Source organism: Hylobates moloch, unplaced genomic scaffold (assembly GCF_009828535.3).
Source record: "Hylobates moloch isolate HMO894 unplaced genomic scaffold, HMol_V3 SCAFFOLD_14, whole genome shotgun sequence".
In the NCBI taxonomy this organism is placed as follows: Eukaryota; Metazoa; Chordata; class Mammalia; order Primates; family Hylobatidae; genus Hylobates; species Hylobates moloch.
In genome coordinates, this window is record NW_026652289.1 from 85,365,052 (window position 1) to 85,390,868 (window position 25,817).

Below are 25,817 nucleotides of genomic sequence, written 5' to 3' on the forward strand. Positions count from 1 at the left end.
TGAATCCACATTTTACATTTCAACATAGAGAAGTGGGAGGGAAACGTCAATTATGAATTCATCTCATGTTCCGTAGATCTACATTTTGCAAAAAATTAAGTAAACATGTATAATTACAGCTATCTGTTTGGGGACAAAAGGAAGTCTGTTTGCATGACTCAGTTCCCAAGCCTAACTTTCTCTTGAGCATAGTGAGTTTGATGTCCTTATATTTTATTTTCCTTTCACACGTGCTATTAGTTTACACAATACCAAAAATGTGTAGACTAATAGCATACAACATCTCAAGAGGTTGACACTACTACCTTCTGAAAGTTCTAGCTCTGAATCTGAGCTAAATCCCTACAGGAAAGGAAAAGAACAACCTTGAGCTTGACATGGTATCCTTGCTCACATTAACTATGTTAGAATAACATTTCCCTCATAGACTAAATACTTTCCAGGTACTTTTTAAGATTACCTACCCTATTGTAATGAATTTATTTTCCTAAATTAAATTCTGAATACTCTACTGAATTCTTCTTTTTCATATATAGGCTATGATCCACCTGAAATTGATTTTGTGCATAGGATGAGTTTAAAAGTAAATTTTATTTATCCAGATGAATATTCAATATCCTGAAATGCATATTTAAAATTCATCTTTTTACATTACTTTTTCTTTTGATTTTGTTTATATATGCATGTGTCAGTTTTTCAGCTCTGTTGTTGTGTTTTCTTTAGTTGATTTCTACATCTGTCTTCAAATATTATACTCTTTTATTTTTTGAAGAGTTCCTTTCACACTCTCCAGAGCCCAGAATTTTCCCTCCAGAGACTGTTCTCTTCATGACTGTGATATTGAAGACAGAAGAGTAAAAACTTGCACATCTTGCACCTACACCAAGATTCCCAGTTGTATTTTGAAAAAAGAGGAGGTTATAGAACTTATGGAGACAAAAGTGACCCATCTTGGATACTAATCCACCATGTTGACTTCTGATTAATACCAGTCCCATAAATACCTTCTGATTACTCATTTATTTGTTTAGTGTAAGATCTTGTCAACCTGGATGTTATTGTATGAATTTTAGGCTATGGCACATGTAGCATCCTTGTCTGTTCTGGAAGGTTGCTTTTAATTGTCCTGCTGGAGCATGTATACCTTTTCTCTGTGGAGTATTAGCCCTGAGTCTGCAGAGTAACAGTGTGAACATCTGCCTGTAATGTGGCCACCCAAGGCTGTGCTTCTGTCTGTAAGTTTCCCCAGTAAATTAACCAGTACTGACAAACTGGATTTTCTGCCTCCTTGTTTGGTTTCTTGGCCCCTTTGACATTTAACACTCACTTTGTACATATAGCCCTTTCACAGAACAAATGGTCAGCAAGGAGGAGTCAAGAAACCAAAGTACACACAAGGGAAAAGAAGCAGCCACAGAGGAAACTTCAGGGGTGGCCTTGCTCATTCATGTTGGATGGTGTTGCCCATTTGCTATATGCTTGTGGACTACTGTGAAAACAGGAGTACCCCTAAAATGCCGGAGGGTCTAGAAAGCTTGTTAGTAAAATGTTAGTTAAAAAGTGTGACTCACTGTGGTAACAAAGGTTGCTGCACAGTGACAGCAGTGAGTTTGCTACTGTTATTTTCTATGCGAGTGGTCACGAAAGCACAGGTGCAGCTGAGGCGAGTGTAGGGAAGCTGGGAAGAGAATTGCAGTGAGAAAGGGATGTGAGAAGTTCCACGTCTTCATTAATGTCTGGTTTTCTGGATAAGCTTGAAACTGAAGAGGCACAGTTAGAAAGCGTACCTTGCCACTTTGTATGTCTGGGAGAGAGAAAGCTGTGCCAGCTGAATGTATGGGCTGTCCTTGTCAAACCAGGCTGGGATGCAAATACCTGGAATTCTTGGGAACCAACTAGATGATGACATAGAGGTTAACTCAAAAATAGGAAGATCATTATTCTTCCCATTTAAGAGTGAAACTGTTCATGCAGTGGAAAGCAAAATTCCAACACACGCAGGCCTGGGCAGGATTATTGGACACAGCAAAAACTTTTAAGCAGCTGCCAAGACAAAGCTTTATGTACATGAATGGTGCAACTATGGGACACTGGTGTGAATGGTATCTCCCTAAATGAGAGTAAAGCTGAAAAAATGAGACAAAGTGCCCCCCTGGGAATAGCATGTCCCCTTTTGTGGGGGATGAGATATGGGGAAAGCCATTTCTGATTTTGGAGAAACTAGTAAGGAAAGAGATGAGCTCTGACTGGTTACTGAAGAAAAGAGAAAAAGGGAGAAACAGTCTGCTGGACTGAAAAAGGGACGTCAAAAAGGCTGTTAGGATTAGTAGGAAACAAATGTGGTATGATCTGAGTTCATCTGGGGTAGACAAAGATAATATGCATGGGCAACCCAATGCCATATTGGTGGCCTTTGGAAAGTCCTGACTCCCAAACAACAGTTTAGACCCCTTCCTATTACCTACCAAAAGAGGGAGAATGAAAAGAAGAAACTCTGGGTAAAAGAACACCAATTTCTGCATGCAGGGGTGGACTCCTCTGCAGCCTGGAGATCATGGGTGGGGTCAAGGCTGCCTCTGTGTAAGAGCAATAGGGGGCAACCAGAGGCCCCATTTGGAGCTGACTATCAGAATCCAAAAAAGCACAAAAAGAACCTTAGCTTTAGTGGGCACAGGTGCAGATTGTATCTTAATTCATGGAAATCCAGAGAGACACCCTGGCAAGTGGGGAGCTATACATGGTTGTGGGGTAAAAAATCTGAGTGAAACAAACTCCTCTCCTCCTTAGTTTTGTCTGGAGTCCCTCCTTGCTTACTCTCTTGTCTTTATCTCACTTATTTCAGAAGACATCTTGGGTATGGATGTCCTTTTAGGATGAACTTTACAAACATCTGTGGGGGATTCTACCTATGGGTTTGGACTGCTGTGCCAAATATACCTCAAGTTATTGAGCAAATAATACAAAACACAGGCACTTATCATGCTGTGTTAGATTTAGCTATTGCCTTCTTTAGCACCCCTTCATCCTGACTCACAGGCATTATATCGATAATATTCTAACTTCTGAAGACTTGTCATTGCTACAGCAACACCGAGATGTTTTGTGCACCCTTCTTCAATCCAGAGGATGGGCCATCAACCCACAAAAGATACAAGGCCCAGAACTGGCTGCAAAGTTCCTCAGGGTCACTTGGTCAAGTAAGACACACCTATTCCAGGCTTAGTCATTGAGAAAATTCAACAATTTTCCATGCCAAAAACAGTTAAACAGATACAAAGTTTCCTGGATCTTTTGGGATACTCGTGGGCTTTCATTTCATATTTAGCTCAATGTTTGCATCCCCTGTACTCACTAGTTAAGAGGGGAACTAGTTGGTTCTGGGATAAAGAACTAGAAGAAGCATTTGAGAAGGCTAAAATATTAGAGGCTTGGGCACAAGCCTTAGGTTTCCTTCTTACTGGGATACAAATATCTTTAGTTGTGACCATAAATCCTGAGGGGACAAGAGAGATCCTCTGGCATGTTCAGCATAGCAAAGCAGTTCTTCTAGGATTCTGGTCACAGCCTATGGGAGTGTGCTGAAACCCACCGTTCTCCAATTGAACAACAGGCCCTGGGAGTATGTAAAGCCTTCTAGCACATTGAACCTGTAACTGATCATTTGCCAGTAACAATGAGAACAGATCTCTCTATTAAGGGCTGGATGGAAGGGTTGTTTTTCAAGCCTGTATTAGTTATCTCTCAAGGCACCACTTCACAAAAGTGGCATGCATACCTGCAGTGTCCTCTCCATGGGTCCCTTGGGAGATGCATGCTCTCTTAGGGCTCTCTAATGCATACTATGAGACCAGTGCTGCCCCTGTTGTGGAGCCCCCACTGGAGATGCCTCTAATGGTACACAAAGGCACAGCCCCTATTCCTGAAAACACTTGGCACTTAGATGGATGGAGCCGGGGTAACCATTGTGTATGTATGGTGGTAACTGTGCAATTGCAGACAAATACTGTTGGGTTTGAGATGGGAATGCAGCAAAGCAGTCAGTGGGCAAAACTCTGAGCTGCACAGTTGGCTTGTACTCATGAGCCGTGGCTGACTGTTCTCTGTACAGATAGTTGGGCAGTATTAAAGGGTCTTATGACTTCGCTTGCTGAATAGGCCCTGGGCGAATATAGCATGGACTTTAAAAAAAACCCATGTGGGGAGCTGCTGTGTGGAAAGACATTTGGGAAAGGTTACAAGAACCCACTGCAAGCCTAATTGTGTATCATATTTTAGTAAACTAGTCAGATTCATTCCCAGGTAATGTGAAAGCTGATATCCTAACAAAAATTAGAACACTATATCTCAATCTTCTGAGCTAGCTGGTTGGGTACATAAACATGATGGACAGACATCACAGTGCATGAGTGGGCTGGCAAATAGCCAAGGGAAGGGACTTGCCCCTATGCTATACAGATTTAGTGGCAATGGTAACAAATGGCTTAGTTTGCTCCTGCCTGCACCCCCACCACCTCCCACATACACCTGGACATCTACATTAGACAGTCACTCCTGTGAGGGACTGGGAGATAGACTATGTTGGACCACTGCCAGTAAGCTTGGGACAGAAATATGTGTAGATACTTCCATATGATTGTTGCAGGCCTTTCCTTGCAAAAGTACAAAATTGACAAACTGGGTTGTTTGCTTCAACCTTTGGTTTCTCGGCTCCTTCAGCATTTGGGGGCTGCTTTGCATATATGTCCCTTTCATGGAACAGAACTCTAAAACAATGCTGTTCATGCTTATGTCTCTAAGGTCTTGTGCATCTTAGAAAACCCCCACACCATTCCCTGTGTTATTAGTATATTCTAAATGAATTTCATTCAACTTCATGCCTCCTGATTTTATTTCTCTGCTTTCCGGAGTCTAGGAAAATTTCTTTGTAAGCAGCAATAGTGAACAGGGCAGGAGTCTGCAGATAACCCTGTGTGCCTCCTGCGCAAGTGCAGAGGACCTATTAGGTGAGATCCTCCTCCTTCAGACTATGCCCACCAAGGGTCGTGGAGGAGAAGGCAGAGCTGAATCCATAGCCTTGCTGTGGGTCTGCAGGCCCAACTGCTTTCTTCCTTCCTTCTAAGGATATTTAAGGATTTCCATTCTTTTGTATAAAAATTGAGGCCATTTAACAATCATTCTGCTTTCTGATCAATGACACGCTTCTACTTCAGACAATTCCTTGAAATATTTGTTCTTAGTTTAGGTTTTGCATGCAAATACCTTTAATATTTCTGTAAAAATTAATTTTTTTGGTCAGAAACATTATCCACAGCCACATTTCTACTTTTGTATTGTGTATTAATGCCTTTAATCTTGTGTCTAATGATTCATTCGTAATTATATTATGAAATATATTTTCAACTATTTTCATCTTTTCATGCAGCACGCTTTTCTAAATTGAATGAGAATACTACTCTTTTAGTAAAGAAAGATTTTACACATTCTCTGTTTTAGTCTTTTCAGAAATATTCTCTGAACTGCCTCTAGTTGTAAAGGAGAGGAATGGAGTTTTCTAGGAACGATGAGACAAAAGTTGCTCAGAATCTCATGCTTGCAGAGCTCTGTATGTCTCTGTTATGGGTGTAGTTTGTTCTAACTGTGAAAGACACAGAGAGCATTGATTCCTGTAGACAGTACACTGAGATTCCTTTCTGGAACACAAAGCCCAGCCATTTTGTTAACATGAAAGTAGGAATAAGTGTGTCCATGGCACAGGCCAGGGCATGAGAAGAGGGCAGTGGGTTTGAAAGACTACTGGGATGAGTTGTGTGAGAAGGCAGGAGCAGGAAGGGCAGACCATGGAAGGACTGGGCCGGGAGGGAGGGAAGGTCAATAAATGAGGCAGGAGCAGCTCCTCCAAGAATGCATTCTGTGTGGACTAATTTTAAATGTCTGGATCTATTTTCTTAAAATGTTGCTCCAGCCCACTTGGTCTTTCTGTTAGGATGAAAGTCAGAACAATTGAGGATGGTCACTGCCCTCTGGGGATGTCCCTGAGAATTACCAGGGTTGGTTTGTCTCAAGAGGAGCAAGGGAGGAGATAGGCAGGGACTTTTAGGCTGGCTGACTTGCAGTGTCATGGACTTGGATGCTTCTGTTTGCCTCCCTTTCTCTGTCATTCTAACCCCCCACTTCACACCAAGTACAGATTCCTGTCAGGTATAGAGGACCATTGACATATGTGATTCCATCTTAGAAAAAGACTCCATCTTTTATTTCAAAAGACATATCATGCCAGAAAGAGCCAGATGTTCACCTAATCAATAGAGACTACAGCCAACCAAATAAAGGCACAACCCTTTACTATAGGTCCACACAAGAGGAATCAAGGACCATTTTTAAAAAGCAGGACTTAATTATCTGGACATGGTTGTTTCCATACACACAATCTTGCTTCCACTCATGATCAGCATCTAACACCTGCCACCAAAGCCTCTGCTCACATCAAGTCTTCTTACTTTCAAGACATTGAAGACCTTCTGGATTAGTGCAGGACACTCTTCTTGTTCATGTCACTATTCTTGAATGGATTTGTTAACCTCTTTTTCTATCTTCTTTTCTTTTGATGTTAAGTGTTATTTTATGTGGGATTTTTGATCTGTTACAGCTATTTATTGATTTAGTATACTACTATGTACGGGTTGCAATATTGACTGACTTGTGGATTGGCTTGAGACTCCATGGCTCTGGCTATGGAATTAATAGATAATAGTAAGGAGATTTGCCTCCTTAGGAACTCCATGTAGCTTGTGGCTTTTACAATTGGAACAGCATCAATGAATATCTGACACAAATGTTCATGGACCAGCTTATGTCTGACCTTGTGCCACTCACAACAATTGACATAGTCAGCAACTGTTTTCCATGGTTAGACAAATTCCCGAAACTAAAATAAACTGGCATTTATAATCAGATACCTATGATTGGCCACATTAAGGAGATTTCTAAAGCCAGGACTCTCATAAAACCTTAATTAGAAATCGAGTCAGTTGGCCAAAGAAACTACCACACTGTCTAAAAAGAGATATAATCTCACTTAGTCTTGAAAGCCTGGCTCCCCAAGGAAAGCCATAGATAATAGGATGGAACCTACCTATGTCATGCAAATACAAAATCTGACAAGGTCTTGGCTGATGCGAAGCTAGGAAGCTGGTGGAGCCCAAGGGCTCATACTGAGCAGGAACTTAACTTATCAATAGAAGGTTGGCAAAACAAATTTTTTACTTGGTTGAAAGAAAGGAAAGTTAATTATTGCATAACCTCCACGTGTGAGGTTGGTTAAGGTGATAAAGTAAAATATTTATTATTAAGAAACTATATAAATTTGCAAATAATATTGCATAATATGGGCTCTAGGACCGAAATCGAGCAGGCATGCCAGAGGACTCATAGGCCAAACACAGTTCTCAGCATTGAAGACCCTAAGCGCCCAATAGTTTTGGAAGCCAGGAAAACTCTTACTGTACAAACCCCTGAGGATCTATGGTCCGTCATGACAAAGCCTAAAAATGTAAAACTTTTGATTAGCAATACCCCAAGGGAAGAAATTCCTGAACTGTTCATGTAAACATCTCATGTATTGACAGGAATCACCAGAAGGGCAAAGAGATAGCTCATATAATTTTAAGGAAAGTAAATTCTTCTCATATATCACATTTAATAATGAATCCCTGGGATCAAAGCACCCATAGCCAGAGGACTCAGTAGATTATGATGGTTCCTGGTGAGATTATGTGGCAAGGCCCATAACAACTAGAAAAAGAATCACAGATTGTAACCATGGAAATCACAGACCACAGTATATCAGTGAGAACAAAAAATACACCAGAGAAGAATTCCAAAAATAAGAACCGATTCTTGCCAAAGACAAACCACAGATGCAGACTGGCCAGTCCATCTATGGGATAATGGACCAAACACCATAGTACTGTCAGGCACAGAAATGCATCAGATCACTACACTAGCAGAAAACCCATCTCTAAAGATGAAAAATCACCCAAGGCATGCCCTGTCTCTCTGGTAGTGAATCACATTAGCCTGGAGATCCATCCAACCATACTTAGACCCAACAATATTTGGAGATGGGCTCAAATGCAATGATTTGATATGAGGCACACAGAAATACAAGAAAATTAGCCATTTTTGGCTACCAATACACATCAATTGGTATGTGATAGATACAATGAATATGCCACCCATTTGAAATTGTAGCTTCAAGTGAAGAGATCACTTCTGAGTACCACCTAACCTGAACGTCTCCTAAATTAACAGTCTCAGCACTGAGAACCATAAAAGATAGACTAGAAATGTTCAAATTTTGGCAGATTCTTCAGGAACTCCTAAGGTAATATTTATAGCAAACTTAATAAAAGCACCAAGAAATAAACCCAGGAAGGGACTGAAATTCTTTATATTCAATACAAAAGTCTCAAAATTCATTAAAAATTGGCCTACCTTACCCTTGCAAAATAAACCAAGGCAGACAAATTTGCAAGCCAGACAAAATAATTCACAGCATAAACAAAATAATTGGCAACCAAGGACACAAGGAAACAGGGCCATTTAAGGCCCAGCCCAGATGCCAAAATAATGAGTAAAGATTTTCCAAACATCTAGCCGGGTGCGGTGGCTCATGCCTGGAATCACAACACTTTGGGAGGCTGAGGCAGGCAGATCACCTGAGGTCAGGAGTTCAAAACCAGCCTGGCCAACATGGCAAAGCCCCGTCTCTACTAAAAATACAAAAATTAGTTAGGCATGGTGGCATGTGCCTGTAATCCCAGCTACTCAGGAGGCTGAGGTGGGAGAATCACTTGAACCTGGTAGGTGGAGGTTGCAGTGAGCTGAAATGGCACCATTGCAATTCAGCCTGGGGGACAAGAGTGAAATGCCATAAAAAAAAAAAAAAAAAAATCCTTCCAATCGTCCAAGTCTGAATCAACAAATTTAAAAAACAGAAACAACAAAAGACAAAATTAAACAACTAGAAACCCCTCCAAGTACGGGCTAAAATGCTGAAACCTAAGGATAACAGAACAGATATACAATAGCTATACAAATAAATATGCACATATATACACGTTTCTTTTAGACACCAAATTACAAATAAGCCTTATTAGATACAATGCAGCACACTCTGACACAAACGTCCATATAAAGTACTTTGAGGAAACAACTGGAGGCTCCTAAATTTCTTCTTCTATACAATCTATTACCTAAACTTATTGCTTGCACTTTATACTGTTCACCAAAATTAGAAAACATAATGGGAATGCATCTGATTCCAAAACTTTTTAACCTATGGCGGCCTATTAAGAAACTAAAGGAGGCTGGATGCAGTGGCTCACACCTGTAATCCCAACACTTTGGGAGGCTGAGGCGGGCTGATCACAAGGTCAGGAGATCGAGACCATCCTGGCTAGCACAGTCAAACCCTGTCTCTACTAAAAATACAAAAAATTAGCCAGGCGTGGTGGTGGGCGCCTGTAGTCCCAGCTACTCAGGAGGCTGATGTGGGAGAACCACTTGAACCTGGGAGGCAGAGGTTGCAGTGAGCCGAAATGGCACCATTGCAATTCAGCCTGGGGGACAAGAGTGAAATGCCATCAAAAAAAAAAAAAAAATCGTCCAAGTCTGAACCAACAAATTTAAAAAACAGAAACAACAAAAGACAAAATTAAGCAACTAGAAACCCCTCCAAGTATGGGCTAAAACGCTCAAACCTAAGGATAACAGAACAGATATGCAATAGCTATACAAATAAATATGCACATATACACACGTTTCTTTTAGACACCAAATTACAAATAAGCCTTATTAGATACAATGCAGCACACTGACACAAACGTCCATATAAAGTAGTTTGAGGAAACAACCGGAGGCTCCCAAATTTCTGCTTCTATACAATCTATTACCTAAACTTACTGCTTGCACTTTATACTGTTCACCAAAATTAGAAAACATAATGGGAATGCATCTGATTCCAAAACTTTTTAACCTATGGCAGCCTATTAAGAAACTAAAGGAGGCTGGACGCAGTGGCTCATGCCTATAATCGCAACACTTTGGAAGGCTGAGGTGGGCTGATCTCGAGGTCAGGAGATCGAGACCATCCTGGCTAGCACAGTCAAACCCTGTCTCTACTAAAAATATGAAAAATTAGCCAGGCATGGTGGTGAGCACCTGTAGTCCCAGCTACTCGGGAGGCTGAGGCAGGAGAATGGCGTGAACCTGGGAGGCAGAGCTGGCGGTGAGCCGAGATCGTGCCACTGCACTCCAGCCTGGGCAACAGAGTGAGACTACATCTCAAAAAAAAAAAAAAAAAAATACTAAAGGAGTGAAAATTCTCTAATCTATCACAGATTAAAATGAAACCTGTAACACTGTCTACAACCCACCAGGCTACATACACTAAACAATACCCATTAAAGGGAGGATATAAAAAAGTAACAGCAAAACTCTGGAAATCCTCAAAGAACATATTATTACAATGGGTATTTCAAATTACTTTTCCATTATGGCCCGTTCTGAAATCACGGTAGCTGTTGACTAGAAAAATTTAAATAAAGTCTCAACTAAAAAATGATAGGAACATTATCAGATGTTGAAGAAGTCATTAATAAGATCACTGAGTACAATGGAAACTACTGTGTAACCATAGATATTTCAGACATTCTCTCTGCCATGCCAATAGTTAAGGAAAGCCAGGAATATACCACTTTCACCTACGAAGGCGAATAATACCGATTTAAAAGCTCACTGCAAGGATATTTAAATAGCTCACTCCATTTTATCATTACATATAAACCAATTAAAATACAGATCACTAATAATATAATACATAGATTACATTACAATGCTAAAACAATGACCAGCAGAATCTTAAACAGGAAACATGACAATTAGTAACACACTTAAGATCACTGAGATGGACTATTAATATAGAGAAAACCATAGGCCCGGACACTAATTGTAAATTTTTAAGAGTACAATGGTTGTCAGAAGGGAGAAAAATAATGACCACAATGATAAAAGCCCTTAGGCACCAATAAGCAGGAAGCACAAAGAATAATAGGTTTTTATTTGGTAACTGGAGACAACATATATCTTCTTGAAACATCATCCTAAAACCAATATATAAGATAACTAGAAAATCCCAAAATTTCCCCTAGAGACAAGAACAAGGGTAAGCACTTGAATCACTCAAAGACTACATTACCACATCCCAAGCTCTGCATTATGCATTTTCTGATTCACAACTTGGTTGGAAATTCTAATGAGTGATGAATGTAGAACACGGTCCATAGTCACCGTGTAAAAAGAAATCAAGTTCTAAAACCTTCCTACCAGTGAGATTTTGGACAATAAAATTCCCATACTCTAAGAACAAATTCAGCCTATTTGGAAAATACATATGGCTTAGGCACGAAGCCTTAAGAAACGGAGCCTCTGACTGGCAACAACATTACAATTAGATGTCACATGCCTCTCCTTCACTGGATAAAATTGATCAACATTGCTTACATAGAAATGGTAAATCCAAGGTGGAGACACTGTCTGTAAGGGTCAACCAGGTCTCCTCACGGAGGAGACTGTCAAGACTGAAATAGGCTTGCCAGAATGTGTTCGAAGCACAGGGACAATCCACGCCAATCTAGGAAAATGGGGCCTCGTCTTGTCTAAGTGTCTTGCCCAACACCTGGTTTACAGACAGATCAGCCTCTGTGACCCAAGGCCAGACCCAATGGACAAAGCAGCGCTCAGACCCCAGGACCACACAATCCTGAAGGAGGCAGGTCAGTTACTCTCTGCACAGCATGCAGAACTGATTGCAGGTATTCTAGCAGTCAGACACTCAGTATCAGAAAATCAAAATAAAATTTACATTTTTGCAGACTCATGACAGTTCCAAATGGCATAACCCGGTGGTTACAAACATGGAAACAAAATAATTTAAAAAATAATTCTAAAAGTATATGGTCCAAATTTTATTGGGAGAAACTATGTGAATTGTGAAACAGAATTGTGATATTCTTATATTGGTGGAGCAAAAAGATAATTCAGAAACCACAAAGTCATATAACCATGTAGATGCATTATCAGAAATCATAACCATTAACACACAAAACATACCCCAATTAAAGCTACACAAAAAATCAGAAAACTCATGATATTCAGTACTACATCTTCAACTCAAAAGAAAATGAGACAAGGAATGGGAAATACCACAAGTACCAAACAATTATAATTAAATAGGGAGATGACTTTAAAGTTAAACAGACACCAAAAGCAGCTGACACCCCATAAACACAACTATAACTACATAAGGAAAAAAGAGATTAGGCGCATGCTCAGTGTACAGGTGGCCATGAGAAACTGAAAGCAAGATGGCATCAAAATTCAAAAGGCCAAAAGTAATTGTGAGCAATGTAAAGCTGATCTAAAGTAGAGCTATTCTACATCCATAGATAGGTACAAACCTAGCACCTTCAACCTGTGCTTCCAGATAGATTTTATAGAATCATTAAATTATCCCAGCCATAAAAATATGCAGTAACAATGGTTGATACATATGCAGAGATTAACCTAATAATAGTGGTTAGCCATCCATCTGCCAAATATACCATCTCAGCCTTAGAATATATGATAGCTCACTATGGAATCCTAAAATAATTGAAAGTGATAAGGGAACTCATTTTGCATGAAGAATTACACAGGCATTGGCAGATAAATGGGATATAGAATGGACTTTTCACCTACTCTATAATCCCATAGCAGCAGGATATATAGAGAGATTTAATTGACTACTATAAAAATAATTTAAAACTTTGGATAAAATGATTACATTTCAACAACCTGTTAGCCTGACATGTTTTAATTTAAATCAACAAGAAAGTCAATAAGAGCAACTTCCCCTCTTAATTTAATCAGATAACTTTAAGCCTCTTAAAGGATAAGGAAGAAAATGACACAAACATTATACCTTACAAAGTGAGCACTAGACTTAATGACACCACTGTCTCCCGTGAGGACATGGTGACCAATGGACATGCAAAATACTTATTGGACTGCAGGAAAAGAGGAGAGTTACAATTGTACACAATCGCCAAACTTATTCCAAATTGTTGCTAGACCTAGATTTGTTGCCACACTTTCTGCAAAATGGGTACTACAATGCATTTTTCTAGTCATTGGTATTAATATAACTGAAACTGTATTCAATTTAATCTGATTTTACTTGCCACTAAGCTAATACATTCACATCATGATTACAAGAACAGCACCAAAAGGATGGTGATAAAGCATTCATGAGAAGTTGCCCCATGATCCAATCACCTCCTAGCAGGCCCCACCTCCAACATTGGGGATTATAATTTGACATGAGATTTGTTGTTGACACAGATCAAAACCATATCATTCCACTCCTGGACCCCCAGTCTCATGTTCTCACTTTGCAAAATACAATTTTGCCTTCCTAACATTCCTTCAAAGTCTTAACTCATTCCAGCATTAACTCAAAAGTCCAAAGTTCAAAGTCTCCTCTGGGACAAGGCTAGTCCCTTTCACTTATGGTCCTGTAAAATCAAAAACTATTTAGGCTGGGCATAGTGGCTCATGCCTCTAATCCCAGCACTTTGGGAGGCCAAGGTGGGCAGATCACTTGAGGTCAGGTTTTATGAGACTAGCCTGGTCAACATAGTGAAACCCTGTCTCTACCAAAAAAAAAATTAGCCAGGCGTGGTGGCACACACCTGTAATCGCAGCTACTCAGGAGGCTGAGACACAAGAGTTGCTTGGACCCAGGAGGCAGAGGTTGCAGTGAGCCAAGATCGCACCACTGCACTCCAGCCTGGGCAGACAGAGTGAGACTGTGTCAAAAAACAAACAAAAAAACCTAGCTAGTTACTTCCAAGATACAGTGGAACTATAGGCATTTGGTAAACATTCCTGTTCCAAAAGGGAGAAACCAGCCAAAAGAAAGAGGGTATAGGCCCCATGAAAGTCTGAAACCCAGCAGGGTAGTCATTAAATCTTAAAGCTCCAAAATAATATCCTTTGACTCCAGGTCCAATATCCAAGGCACACTGATACAAGGGATGGGCTCCCAAGGCCTTTCACAGCCATGCCCCTATGGCTTTGCAAGGTTTAGCCCCTGTGGCTGCTCTCGTGGACTGGTGTTGAGTGCCTGTGGCTTTTCCAGGCACAACGTGCAAGCTTCAGTGGGCCTACCATTTCAGAGTCTGGAGGACTGAAGGGAGGACTGGAGAAGGGCCCCCTTCTCACGATTCCACTAGGCAGGGACTCTGCATGTGAACTCCAACCCAACATATCCTGTCTGCACTACCCTAGTGGTGGTTCTCCATGAGGGTTCTGTCCCTGCAGTAATCTTCTGCCTGGACACACACACTTTTCCATACATTCCATACATCCTCTGAAACCTAGGTGGAGGCTGCCAAGCCTCAGCTCTTGCACTCTGTGTACCTGCAAGCTTAGCACCATGTGGAAGCCACCAAGACTTATAGCTCACACCCTCTGAAGCAGTGGCCTGAACTGGACCTAGACCCATTTAAACCATGGCTAGAGCTGAAGTAGCTGGGATGCAGGGAGCAGTAACAAGAGGTTGCAAAGGGCAGCAGGACCTTGGACCTCACCCATGAAACCGTTCTATACTCCTAGGCATCCAAGCCTGTGATGAGAGGGGCTGCTACAAAGGTCTCTAAAATGTGTTGAAGGCCTTCTTGCAATTGTCTTGGCTATTAGCATATAGCTCCTTTTTACTTATGTAAATTTCTGCAGCCTTCTTGAATTCCTCCCCTGAAAATGGGCTTTACTTTTCTACCATATGAGTAGGCTGCAAATTTTCCAAACTTTTACACTCTGCTTCCCCTTTAAATATAAGTTCCAACATTAGGTCATTTTTTGCTCACACACATAGGCACAGGCTGTTAGAAGCAGGCAGGCCTCATGGTGAATGCTTTGCTACTTAGAAATGTATTCCGCCAGATACACTAAATCATCATTCTTAAGTTCAAAGTTTCACAGATCCCTAGGGCCAGGACACAGTGTGGCCAAGTTCTTTGCTAAGGCATGACAAAAGCAATTTTTGCTTCAGTTCCCAGTAAGTTATTCGTTTCCACCTGAAACCTCATTAGCCTGGCCATCTCTGTTCATATGACTATCAGCATTTGGGTCACAATCATTCAAGTCTCTAAGAAGTTTCCAATTTTCCCTTATTTTTCTGTATTCTTCTGAGTCTTCTATAGTCTTCCAACCTTTGCCCATTACCCAGTTCCAAAGCTGTTTCCATATTTTCAGGTATTTTTATGGCAATGTCCCACTCCCCAGTAACAATTTTTATATTAGTTCATTCTCACATTGATATAAAGAGGCTGGGTAATTTATAAAGAAGAGAGGTTTAATTGGCTTATGGTTCAAGTTGTGGCTTCTGCTTTTGGGGAGGCTTCAGGAAGCTTCCAATCATGGCAGAAGGCAAAGGAGGAACAGGTATCATACATGGTCAGAGAAGGAGCAAGGGATAGAGAAGGAGAGATGTTCCATATCTCATGATAACTCAGTATCACAAGAACAGCACCAAGGGGATGATGCTAAACCATTCATGAGAAACCATCTCCATGATCTAATCACCTCCAACCATTCCCCATCTCCAGCATTGGGGATTACAATTCAACATGACATTTTGTGAGGTTACAGATCCAAACTATATCACAATCTTGTTTATTCTTTCCATGAAACAACTTCTAAATTTGTGTGGTTTTTCATACAGTTTTCCACATCTCAACTTCCTTCAGTTCAGCTCTGATTTTGGTTATTTTTTGTCTTGTCCTAGCTGTGGGGTTGGTTGTCCTTGTTTCTCTAGTCCCTCTAAGAGTGATATTAGATTGTTAATTTGAGATATTTCTAACTTTTTGATGTGGGTGTTTAATGTTATAAACTTATCCCTTAATGCTGCTTTATCTGTGTCCAAGAGATTCTGGTATGTTGCATATTTGCTGTCATTAGTTTCAAAGAATTTCTTGATTTCTGCCTTAATTTCTTTATTTACCCAAAAATCATTCAGAAGAAGGTTGCTTAATTTCCATGTAACTGTATGGTTTTGAGTGATTTTCTTGGTATTGGTTTCTATTCTGAGAATGTGGTTTGTATAATTTCAGGTTTTTTAATTTGCTGAGGATTGTTTTATCACTGAGTGTATGTTCAATTTTAGGGTATGTGCCATGTGTTCAGAAGAATGTATATTCTGTTGTTTTGGGGTGAAGTGTTCCTTAGATGTCCATTAGGTCTATTTGATTAAGTGTCAACTTCAGGTCATAAATATCTTCATCAGTTTTCCAAGTTGATGGTCTGTCTAATACTGTCAGTGGGGTTTGGAAGTCTGCAGCTATTATTTTGTGATTATCAAAGTGTCTTCTAGGTCTCTAAGAACTCGTTTTGTGAATCTGCATGCTTCAGTGTTAGGTGCATATATATTTGTCATAGTTAGATCTTCTTGTTAAATGGAACCTTTTACCCTTTCTTTGTCTTTTTATCCTTTTTTTTTTTTAGTCTTTTTTTGTTTTTGCCTGAAATTAGAATAGTAACCTCTGCTTTTTTCTATTTTCCATTTGCTTGGTAGATTTTTCTTCATCCCTTTACTTTGAGCCTGAGTGTCAGTACATATGAAGTGGGTCTCTTGAAGCCAGCATACAGTTGAGTCTTGCTTCTGTACTGAACCTGCCACTCTGTACTTTTTAATTAGGGAATTTAGCCTGTTCACATTCAAGATTAATATTGATATGTATAGATTTAATCCTGTGATTGTGTTACCTGGCTATTATGAAGACTTTTTTGTATGGTTACTTTATAGTGTTAATGCTTTATGTACTTAAGTGTGTTTCTGTAGTGACTGGTAATGGCCTTGCCATGTTTAGCACTCCCATTGGGTCTCATGTAAGGCAGGTCTGGTGGTAATGAATTACCTTAGCATTTGCTTGTCTGAAAATAATCTCATTTCTCCTTCACTTATGAAGCTTAGTTTGATTGGATGTGAAATTCCTGGTTGAAATTCTTTTCTTTAAGAATGCTAAATATACATCCTGCCCCACCCCGTCACCCCCACTTCCTGCAGTCTCTTCAGGCTTGTAAGGTTTCTGCTGAAAGGTCCACTGTTAGTGTGATAATGTTCCCTTTTGTGGGTAACCTGCACCTTCTCTCTAGTTCCCTTTAACATTGTTTCTTTCATTTCAACCTTGGAGAATCTGTTGACTAAGTGTCTTAGGGATGGTCGTCTTGTGTAGTATCTGACAAAATTTCTCTGAATTTCCTGAATTTAAATGTTGGTCTCTCTAACGAGTTTGGGAAAAGTTTCTTGGATAATATCCTGGAATGTTTTCCAAGTGGCTTTCTTTCACTCCTTCTCTTTCAGGGACACCAATACACCATAATTTGGTCTCTATACATAATCTTATATTTCTTGGAGGTTTTGTCTATTATTCTTTCACCTTTTTAAAAATTTTCATCTGAGGTATTTCAGAGACCAGTCTTTGAGCTCTGAGATTCTTTATTTATTTTTATTTTTTGAGATGGAGTTTCGCTCTGTCACCCAGGCTGGAGGGCAGTGACGCAATCTCACCTCACTGCAAGCTCTGCCTCCCAGGTTCACACCATTCTCCTGCCTCAACCTCCCAAGTAGCTGGGACTACAGGCACCCACCACCATGCCCGGCTAATATTTTGTATTTTTAGCAGAGACAGGGTTTCACTGTGTTAGTCAGGATGATCTCAATCTCCTGGCCTCGTGATCCACCCGCTTTGGCCTCCCAAAGTGCTGGGATTACAGGCGTGAGCCACCGCGCCTGGCCTCTGAGGTTCTTTTCTATGCTTGGTTGATTCTCCTGTTAATAGTGGCCATTATATTCTGAAATTCTTGAAGTGATTATTTTCAGCTCTATCAGATGAGTTTTGTTATGTCTTAAAATGCCAATTTTGTCTTTTATCTTTTGTATCATTTTATTTTATACCTTAGAAACCTTGGATTGGGTTTTGACTTTCTTCTGAATATTGATTATCTTTGTTCCTATCCATGTTCTGAATTCTATTTCTGTCATTTCAGCCATTTCAACCTGGTTAAGAACCATTATTTGGGAAGTGGGCTGATGTTCCTTCAGTCTTTGTAAATTATTGTCCTTTGGATGAGTTATTTTGCTTTTATCTTCTTTGATGCCCCTGGGGATTTGATTGTGGTATATGGTAGGTTAAGTCAATTGGCTTTATTTCTGGAAGATTTTAGGCTGAGTTCAGTACTCCTGGGATGTGTGCTCTAACTCTGTGAGGCCGATATCCAGCCTCCAGCTTTGTTCTCTGTCCTGTCAAAGTTAGGAACCTGCTGCACTGGAAGGGCAAGATATTTATGAACGACTGGCCAGAACACTCCAGTGGGTGGTGCTGGCTAAAGCACTCTATCAGGGTGGCGATGGCAGAATCCATGCTCATTTGCACGTGTCAGCAGCAGTGGCAGCACACTGAAGCGCACATGCCTCAGCTGGGATAGGGCACTGGTGGTTGCTGGACTGCTGGCCCCCATGGGTACATTCACACCAGCAATGGCGACACAGTCAGGCGGAGGCAGGGGGTACACTCATGCCAGCAGCAGTGGCCCAGAGAGGTGCATGTGCACACACAGGCAGGTGGAGGAGAGAAGGTGAGGTCTGCCCACATGCACACGTGTGCTGGCAAAGTGGTAGCAAGGTGACTGTGGGCAAGTGCATGCCAGCAAAGTGGCATGGGGGAGGCTGTAGTCAGGTTTGGGTGTGGGTGGACTGGGTGTATGCCAACAGGGACCACTTTGCTGGAGCTCCCTGGCAGTCTAGCACAGGCTGCAGTGAAGCAGGTATGATGTGGGTGCCTGGGAGGCAGCTTAGTTAGGCGTGTGAGGCTGCACTACAAGCGAGTGCAGCCAAGCTGGGGCTCTAGGAGAAGCCAGCAGATAGGGGTCACTGAGATTGAAATAGCCCCATCTCACAGGCAAGATCACCCTGCTGTGTTCAAGTCCAACAGTTGACCTAAGACTGAAGTCTCCTAGGGGAGCACAGTGAGCCTTGGGTAATGGGCATCCCTGCTTGTGCTCCACTACAGACATTCCAGCAACAAACCCTCTGGGCTCTACACAGGCTGGAGTCCTACCCTTATTACCTCTCTAAACAGCTCTCCCTGCAAGCTTAAGTGTCCTTGGTGGTCATGGGGTGCTGCCAGGATTCCAGGTGGCCATGGTAAGAGTAGATCACTCCTTGCCTGTTCAATTCACCCCTTCCTCAGAAATCACTGGGGGCCAGAAATGAGGCCCAGTGTACAGTTGCCTTGTACAGGGTTCCCAGCTATATTAAGTGGAATTGTTTTTTGAGTTTCATTTTTCAGCTGATTTGCAGTATAATAGAATGCAATTGTTTTTTATTGACCTTGTGTACTACAACATTACTGAATTTTATGTTCTAATCTTATATTAGTGGATTCCTTAGGATTTTGTATATACTAGATCATTTTACTGGTACATAGAGACAGTTTGATTTCTTTTATTTAGTTTTTGATATGGAGTTTTGCTCTGTTGCCCAGGCTGGAGTGCAGTGGCACGATCTTGGCTCACTGCAACCTCCACCTCCTAGGTTCAAGTGATTTTCCTGCCTCAGCCTCCTGAGTAGCTGGGGCTATAGGCGCCCGCTACCATGCCTGGCTAACTTTTGTATTTTTTTAGTAGAGATGGGATTTCACCATGCCAGTCTGGTCTGGCACTTCCAACCTTAGGTGATCCACCTGCCTCGGCTTCCCAAAGTGCTGGGATTACAGGCGTGAGCAACCCTACCCAGCCTGATTCATTTATTTTAATTCTGATAGTGTTATATTTATATTTCTAGTGTAACTTATTGACTATATCCTCAATTACAATTTATAATAGAATGGTGGTAGTGGATAACCTTTTTAAGTTTTTAATCTTGGAAAAATTACTGAGACTTTCTTGATACCATGTGTTGTTATGTGAGCTTCTCATGGATGTCTGTTTTCAAGTAAAGAACATTCCCTTTCATGCATAATTTTTTCGTGTTTTTACCATGAGTAGGTTTGGGATTTTTCAAATGCTTATTACATATCCTTGGAGGTCATCATGAGGCTTTTGTTTTTCCATCTATTAATAAAATGTATTACACTAATTGTTTTTATATATTTTATCAAACTTACAGTCCTGACATAAGTACCCTTAGTCAGAGTGTGTAAACGTGTTTTAGGAACCTGAATTATTTGGTTATTTCTTTGAGGATTATTGCCTCAGTATTCATAAGACATATTGGTCTACAATTTTCCTTTTTTCTTCTTCTTTTTTATTTATTTACTTATTTATTTATTTATTTATTTATTTATTTATTTATTTATTTATTTATTTTTGAGACAGAGTCTCTCTCTGTTGCCCGGGATGGATGGAGTGTGGTGGCACAGTCTTAGCTCACTGCACACTCCACCTTCTGGATTCAAGCAATTCTTTTGCTTCAGCCTCCTGAGTAGCTGGGATTACAGGAACCTACCACCACACTCAGCTAATTTTTGTATTTTCAGTAGAGATAGGGTTTCACCATATTGGCCAGGCTGGTCCCAAATTCTTGACCTCAGATGATCCACCCACGTCAGCCTCCCAAAGTATTGGGATTACCGATGTGAGCCACCATGCCCAGCCTACAATTTTCCTTTCTTAAAATATCTCTGTCTAGTTGTAATATCAGAGTAATCTGCCTCATAGAATGCATTAGGCAGTAATCTCTCCTCTGTTGTTTTTATTTTCTTTTATGAAGAATTAATGAAGGCTCATTATTAAGTTTTTAATGAGTCAAGAGAAAGTTACCACAGAAGTCTTCTCTACCTGGGCAACAATTGACTCCTAACAACCACTATAAGCTTGGAAGATGATCCCTCCCCAGCTGATCCTTCAGGTGAGTCCTCAGCAACATCTACATCTGGATTCCTGACCCAGAGAAACTGTGAGTAATGTGTGTGTGTGGTTTTTTTAGCCTCTGAGTTATGTGGTAATTGGCTATGGTGCAACAAGTAAGTAATGCATCTGACAGTAAGTATAATGTGTTATCCTGGAGTGAATCCAAAATCTTAAAAATGACATCAGTAGAAAAAATGGTAAAATATGAATAAAGTCTGTACTTCAGTTAGTAGTTTTATAACTTTATCAATTTCCATGTTTTCATACATATTCTATCTATGGTTATATAAGATGTCAACATTAAAGGAAGTTGTAGGGTAGACGAAATCCTATATAATATTTTTTAACTTTATGTAAATATAAACTTATTTCAAAATTAAAGAGTAGAGACATAATTTGAATATTTGACATCATAACTTGGTCTGAACTTAATTGACTCTTCCTGGAACCTTAACCTCTGGATGCAAATATAGTAAACATTATAAATTATGAATTATATGAATTTATTTTTCATTTACTCTATTATTTAAGGAGTACCAAAGCCCATTTATTTTCTCAATTATCCAAAACTAGAGTTGGCCAGAGTAACAAGTGGGCGGAGCAGAATTTTTTTTTTTTTTTTTTGAGGCAGAGTCTCACTCTGTCGCCCAGACTAGAGTGCAGTGGCATGGTCTCGGCTCACTGCAAGCTCCACCTCCCGGGTTCACGCCATTATCCTGCCTCAGCCTCCCAAGTAGCTGGACTACAGGCACCTGCCACCATGCCCGGCTAATTTTTTGTATTTTTTAGTACAGATGGGGTTTCACCGTGTTAGCCAGGCTGGTCTCAATCTCCTGACCTCGTGATCCGCCTGCCTCGGCCTCCCAAGGTGCTGGGATTGCAGGCGTGAGCCACTGCGCCTGGCTCAGAGCAGAATATTTTATGAATACCATAATGCGTCTACACTTGCCTTGACTATTTATAAAGTGATTTGTATGATTATCATCTATATGATCATAAAGACAACTGAGAAAGAAAAATTTATAGTTATGCAACTTTTCTGGATTTAAGAATAGGATCTGGCCAGGTGTGGTAGCATGTGTCCACGGTCCCAGCTGCTAGGAAGCATGAGGCATAAGGATCACTTGAGACCAGGTGTTTGAGGTCATAGTTTGCTATGATTGCACCTGTGAATAGCCACTGCACTGCAGCCTGGGCAAAATGGCATCACCCTGTCTCAAATAAATAAATATTTGAGTTGGACTGTAATTTTTAGGTATCTTTGTTCATATTTATTTGATTAGGACTGGAATTCTCATGCTACAGATTTTTCTGTTTTTAGAAAGCTACCACTGCAATACAAACCTTCATGTAACTCAGTGCCATGTCTATCTTCCTCCTCAATGTATAACTTGAAATATAGACTAATTATCTCACCATATTTGTTTTATTTCTGTCATTTCTTGTTTGCTTTTGAGGTTTCTCTCTAGATCATGGCTATAAACTATAGCCCTGCCCAACAGGACTCAAGGGTTTAGTACTGAATTTTCACAGTATGCTTTTCATGGGATGCTTATTTATGCTGGTGGATGGCCCAATGTCTAATTGTCTGACCTGTAACCAGGTTTCTCTCTCACAGAATACCCATTTATATTGGAATACATCCTTATGGCTCCTTTCTGACCCATGTTCAGTTTATCCCTACCAAGGTAAACACTCTTTAATACTGAGTGGGACAAAAACAAGATCCAGGTATGTTGGTCAAGTGAGACACCTAAGAGACAACACAACAAAAGGCATGAAATATCCCTCAGTTTATGACTGATCCTGGAGAGAAGAGGGCAGCATTCTTTGGAGGGCCAATGGGAAGGGGAGAACTCTCTGAAACAAACACTCCCAAGCAGCAGGGGTCAAGGGGAGCAAAAAGAGAGAAAATGCCTGATGGACCAGCAGGCTGAAGCATTTATTGGTGTATAATCTGTGATTTTCAGAGATACAGAACCAACAGATGATAGATAAAGATACATGATGATAGCTAGATTAGATAGATAGATAGATAGATAGATAGATAGATAGATAGATAGATAGATTAGAGGCAATTTATTAGGCATGGGCTCATGTGATTATAGAGGCTGAGAAGTCCCAAGGCAGGTCATCTGTAAGCTTAGGACCCTGAGATGCTGGTAATGTGGCCCAGTCCAACATCACATCTTCAGAACCATGGAAGCCCTTGAGGTAATTCTCAATTTAAGGCCAAAAGCCTAAAAAATCTGAGTAAGCCCTGAGTTTCAAGAGCAGACATCTTTGATTTCTGTTGTCCAAAGACAGGAAAAGAAATATCCCTCCTCCAGGAGAGAGAGATAGGAAAAAAACTTTGCCTTTTTGATTGTATTTAGCCTCAAGGAGGTTGGATGGTGCTTGTTTTTCTTGGGGGTGGATCTTTACCCCTCAGTCAAATGACACACACACCAAACTCCTCACTCACAGACTCAGAAGTAATGTTTTACCAGTTCTCTTGGTATTCATTAATCCAGTCAATGTGATACATAAAATTAACCATCCCAAGCCCATCACTTTTCAACTTGGCACCTGATATTGTTTGGCTGTGTCCCCACCCAAGTCATCTTGAATTGTAGTTCCCATAATTCCCACATGCTGCAGGAAGGCCCCAGTGGGAGGTAATTGAATAATGGAGGCAGTTACCTCCATGCTGCTGTTCTTATGATAGTGAGTGATTTCTCATGAGGTCTGATGGTTTTATAAGGGGCTTTCTCCCCATTTTCTCGGCACTTCTCCTTCCTGCCACCACGTGAAGAAAGACATGTTTGCTTTCTCTTCCCCCATGATTGTAAGTTTCCTGAGGCCTCCCCAGCCTCCTCTCTCTTACTGCTGAACAGTAAGTCAATTAAACTGCTGTCTGTTATAAGTTATCCAGTCTCAAGTATGTCTTTAGTAGCAGTGTGAGATTGGACTAATACAGTAAATTGGTACCAGGAATGGAATACTGCTATAAAGATACCCCTAAATATGGAAGCGACTTTGCAACTGGATAACAGGCAGAGGTTGAAACAGTTTGGAGGGCTTAGAAGACGACAGGAAAATGTGGGAAAGTTTGGAGCTTTCTGGAGACTTGTTGAACACCTTTGACCAAAATGATGTTAGTGATACAAACAATGAAGTCCAGGCTGAGGTGGTCTCAGATGGAGATGAGGAACTTGTTGGTTACTGAAGTAAAGGACACTCTTGCTATGCAAAGAGACTGGTGGCATTTTTCTCCTGCCCTAGAGATCTGTGGAACTTTGAACTTGAGAGAGATGATTTAGGCTATCTGGCAGAAGAAATTTACAAGCAGCAAAGCGTTCAAGAGAAAACACAACATAAAAGTTTGGGAAATTTGCAGCCTGACAATGGGAAATAAAAGAAAAGCTGATTTTCTTGGGAGAAATTCAAGCCAGCTGCAGAAATGTGCATCAGTAATGAGGAGCCTAATGTTAATCACCAAGACAATTGGGAAGTGTCTCTAGGGCATGTTAGAGAACTTTATGGCAGCCCCACCCATCACAGGTCTGGAGGCCTAGAGGGAAAAATGTTTTGTGGACTAGGCCCAGGCCCCTCTGCTCTGTGCAGCCTCAGGACATGGTGCCCTGCATCCCATCTGCTTTGGCTCCAGCTGCTCCAGCTAAAAGGGGCCAAGGTACAGCTCAGGCCATTGGTTCAGAGGGTGCAAGCCCCAAGCCTTGGTGATTTACACATGGTGTTGGGCCTGCAGGCACACGGAAGTCAAGAATTGAGGTTTGGGAACCTTTGCCTAGATTTCAGAGGATGTATGGAAATGCCTGGGTGTCCAGGTAGAAGTTTGACAGAGCCCTCATGGAGAACCCCTCCTAAGGCACTGAGGAAGGGAAATGTGGGGGTGGAGCCCCCACACAGAGTACCCACTGTGGCACTGCCTAGTGGAGCTGTGAGAGGAGGGCCAACATCCTCCAGGCTCTAGAAAGGTAGATCCACTGACAACTTGCACCGTGTCCCTGGAAAAGCCACAGACACTCAATGCCAGCTGTGAAAGCAGCTGGCGGGGGTGGGGGGGGTGGGGCTGTACCCTGCAAAGCCACAGGGGCAGGGCTGCGCAATGCCATGGGAGCCCACCTCTTGCATCAGCATGAGCTGGATGTGAGACATGGAGTCAAAGGAGATCATTTTGGAATTTTAAAGTTTAATGACTGCCTTCTTGGATTTTAACTTGCATGGGGCCAATAGCACCTTCATTTTGGTCAATTTCTCCCACTTGGAACAGGTGTATTTATCCAATGCCTGTACCCTCATTGTATCTAGGAAGTAACTAAATTGCTTTTGATTTTACAGGCTCATAGGTGGAAGGGACTTGCCTTGTCTCAGATGAGACTTTGGACTTGGACTTTTGGGTTAATCCTGGAATGAGCTAAGACTTTCGGGGACTGTTTAAAAGGCATGATTGTGTTTTGAAATATGAGGACATGAAATTTGGGAGGGGCCAAGGCTGGAAAGATATGGTTTGGCTTTGTCCCCACCCAAATGCCATCTTGAATTGTAGTTCCCATAATCCCCACTGTCATGGGAGAGACCTGGTGGGAGGTAATTGAATCATAATAGCACTTAACCCAATGCTGCTCTTCTTGTGATAGTGAGTTCCCATGAGATTTGGTGGTTTTAGAAGGGGCTTTTCCCCCTTTTGCTCAGTACTTCTTTTTCCTGCCACCATGTGAGGAAGGACGTGTTTGCTTCCCCTTCTTCCATGATTGAAGTTTCCTGAGGCCTCCCCAGCCACGCTGAACTGTGAGTCAATTAAACCT

At 41.1% G+C, this 25,817-nt stretch overlaps 1 long non-coding RNA gene across 3 annotated transcripts in view; it reads left to right on the forward strand.

The window, feature by feature from the left end:
* LOC131381254 (uncharacterized) overlaps positions 1 to 25,817 on the forward strand; it is a 170,380-nt gene that overhangs the window by 16,856 nt on the left and 127,707 nt on the right. For all 3 annotated transcript variants that reach the window (XR_009209878.1, XR_009209876.1, XR_009209877.1), the window contains exon 2: positions 20,870 to 21,007. This is a non-coding gene — a long non-coding RNA (uncharacterized LOC131381254). The remainder of the gene's footprint in view (positions 1 to 20,869; positions 21,008 to 25,817) is intronic.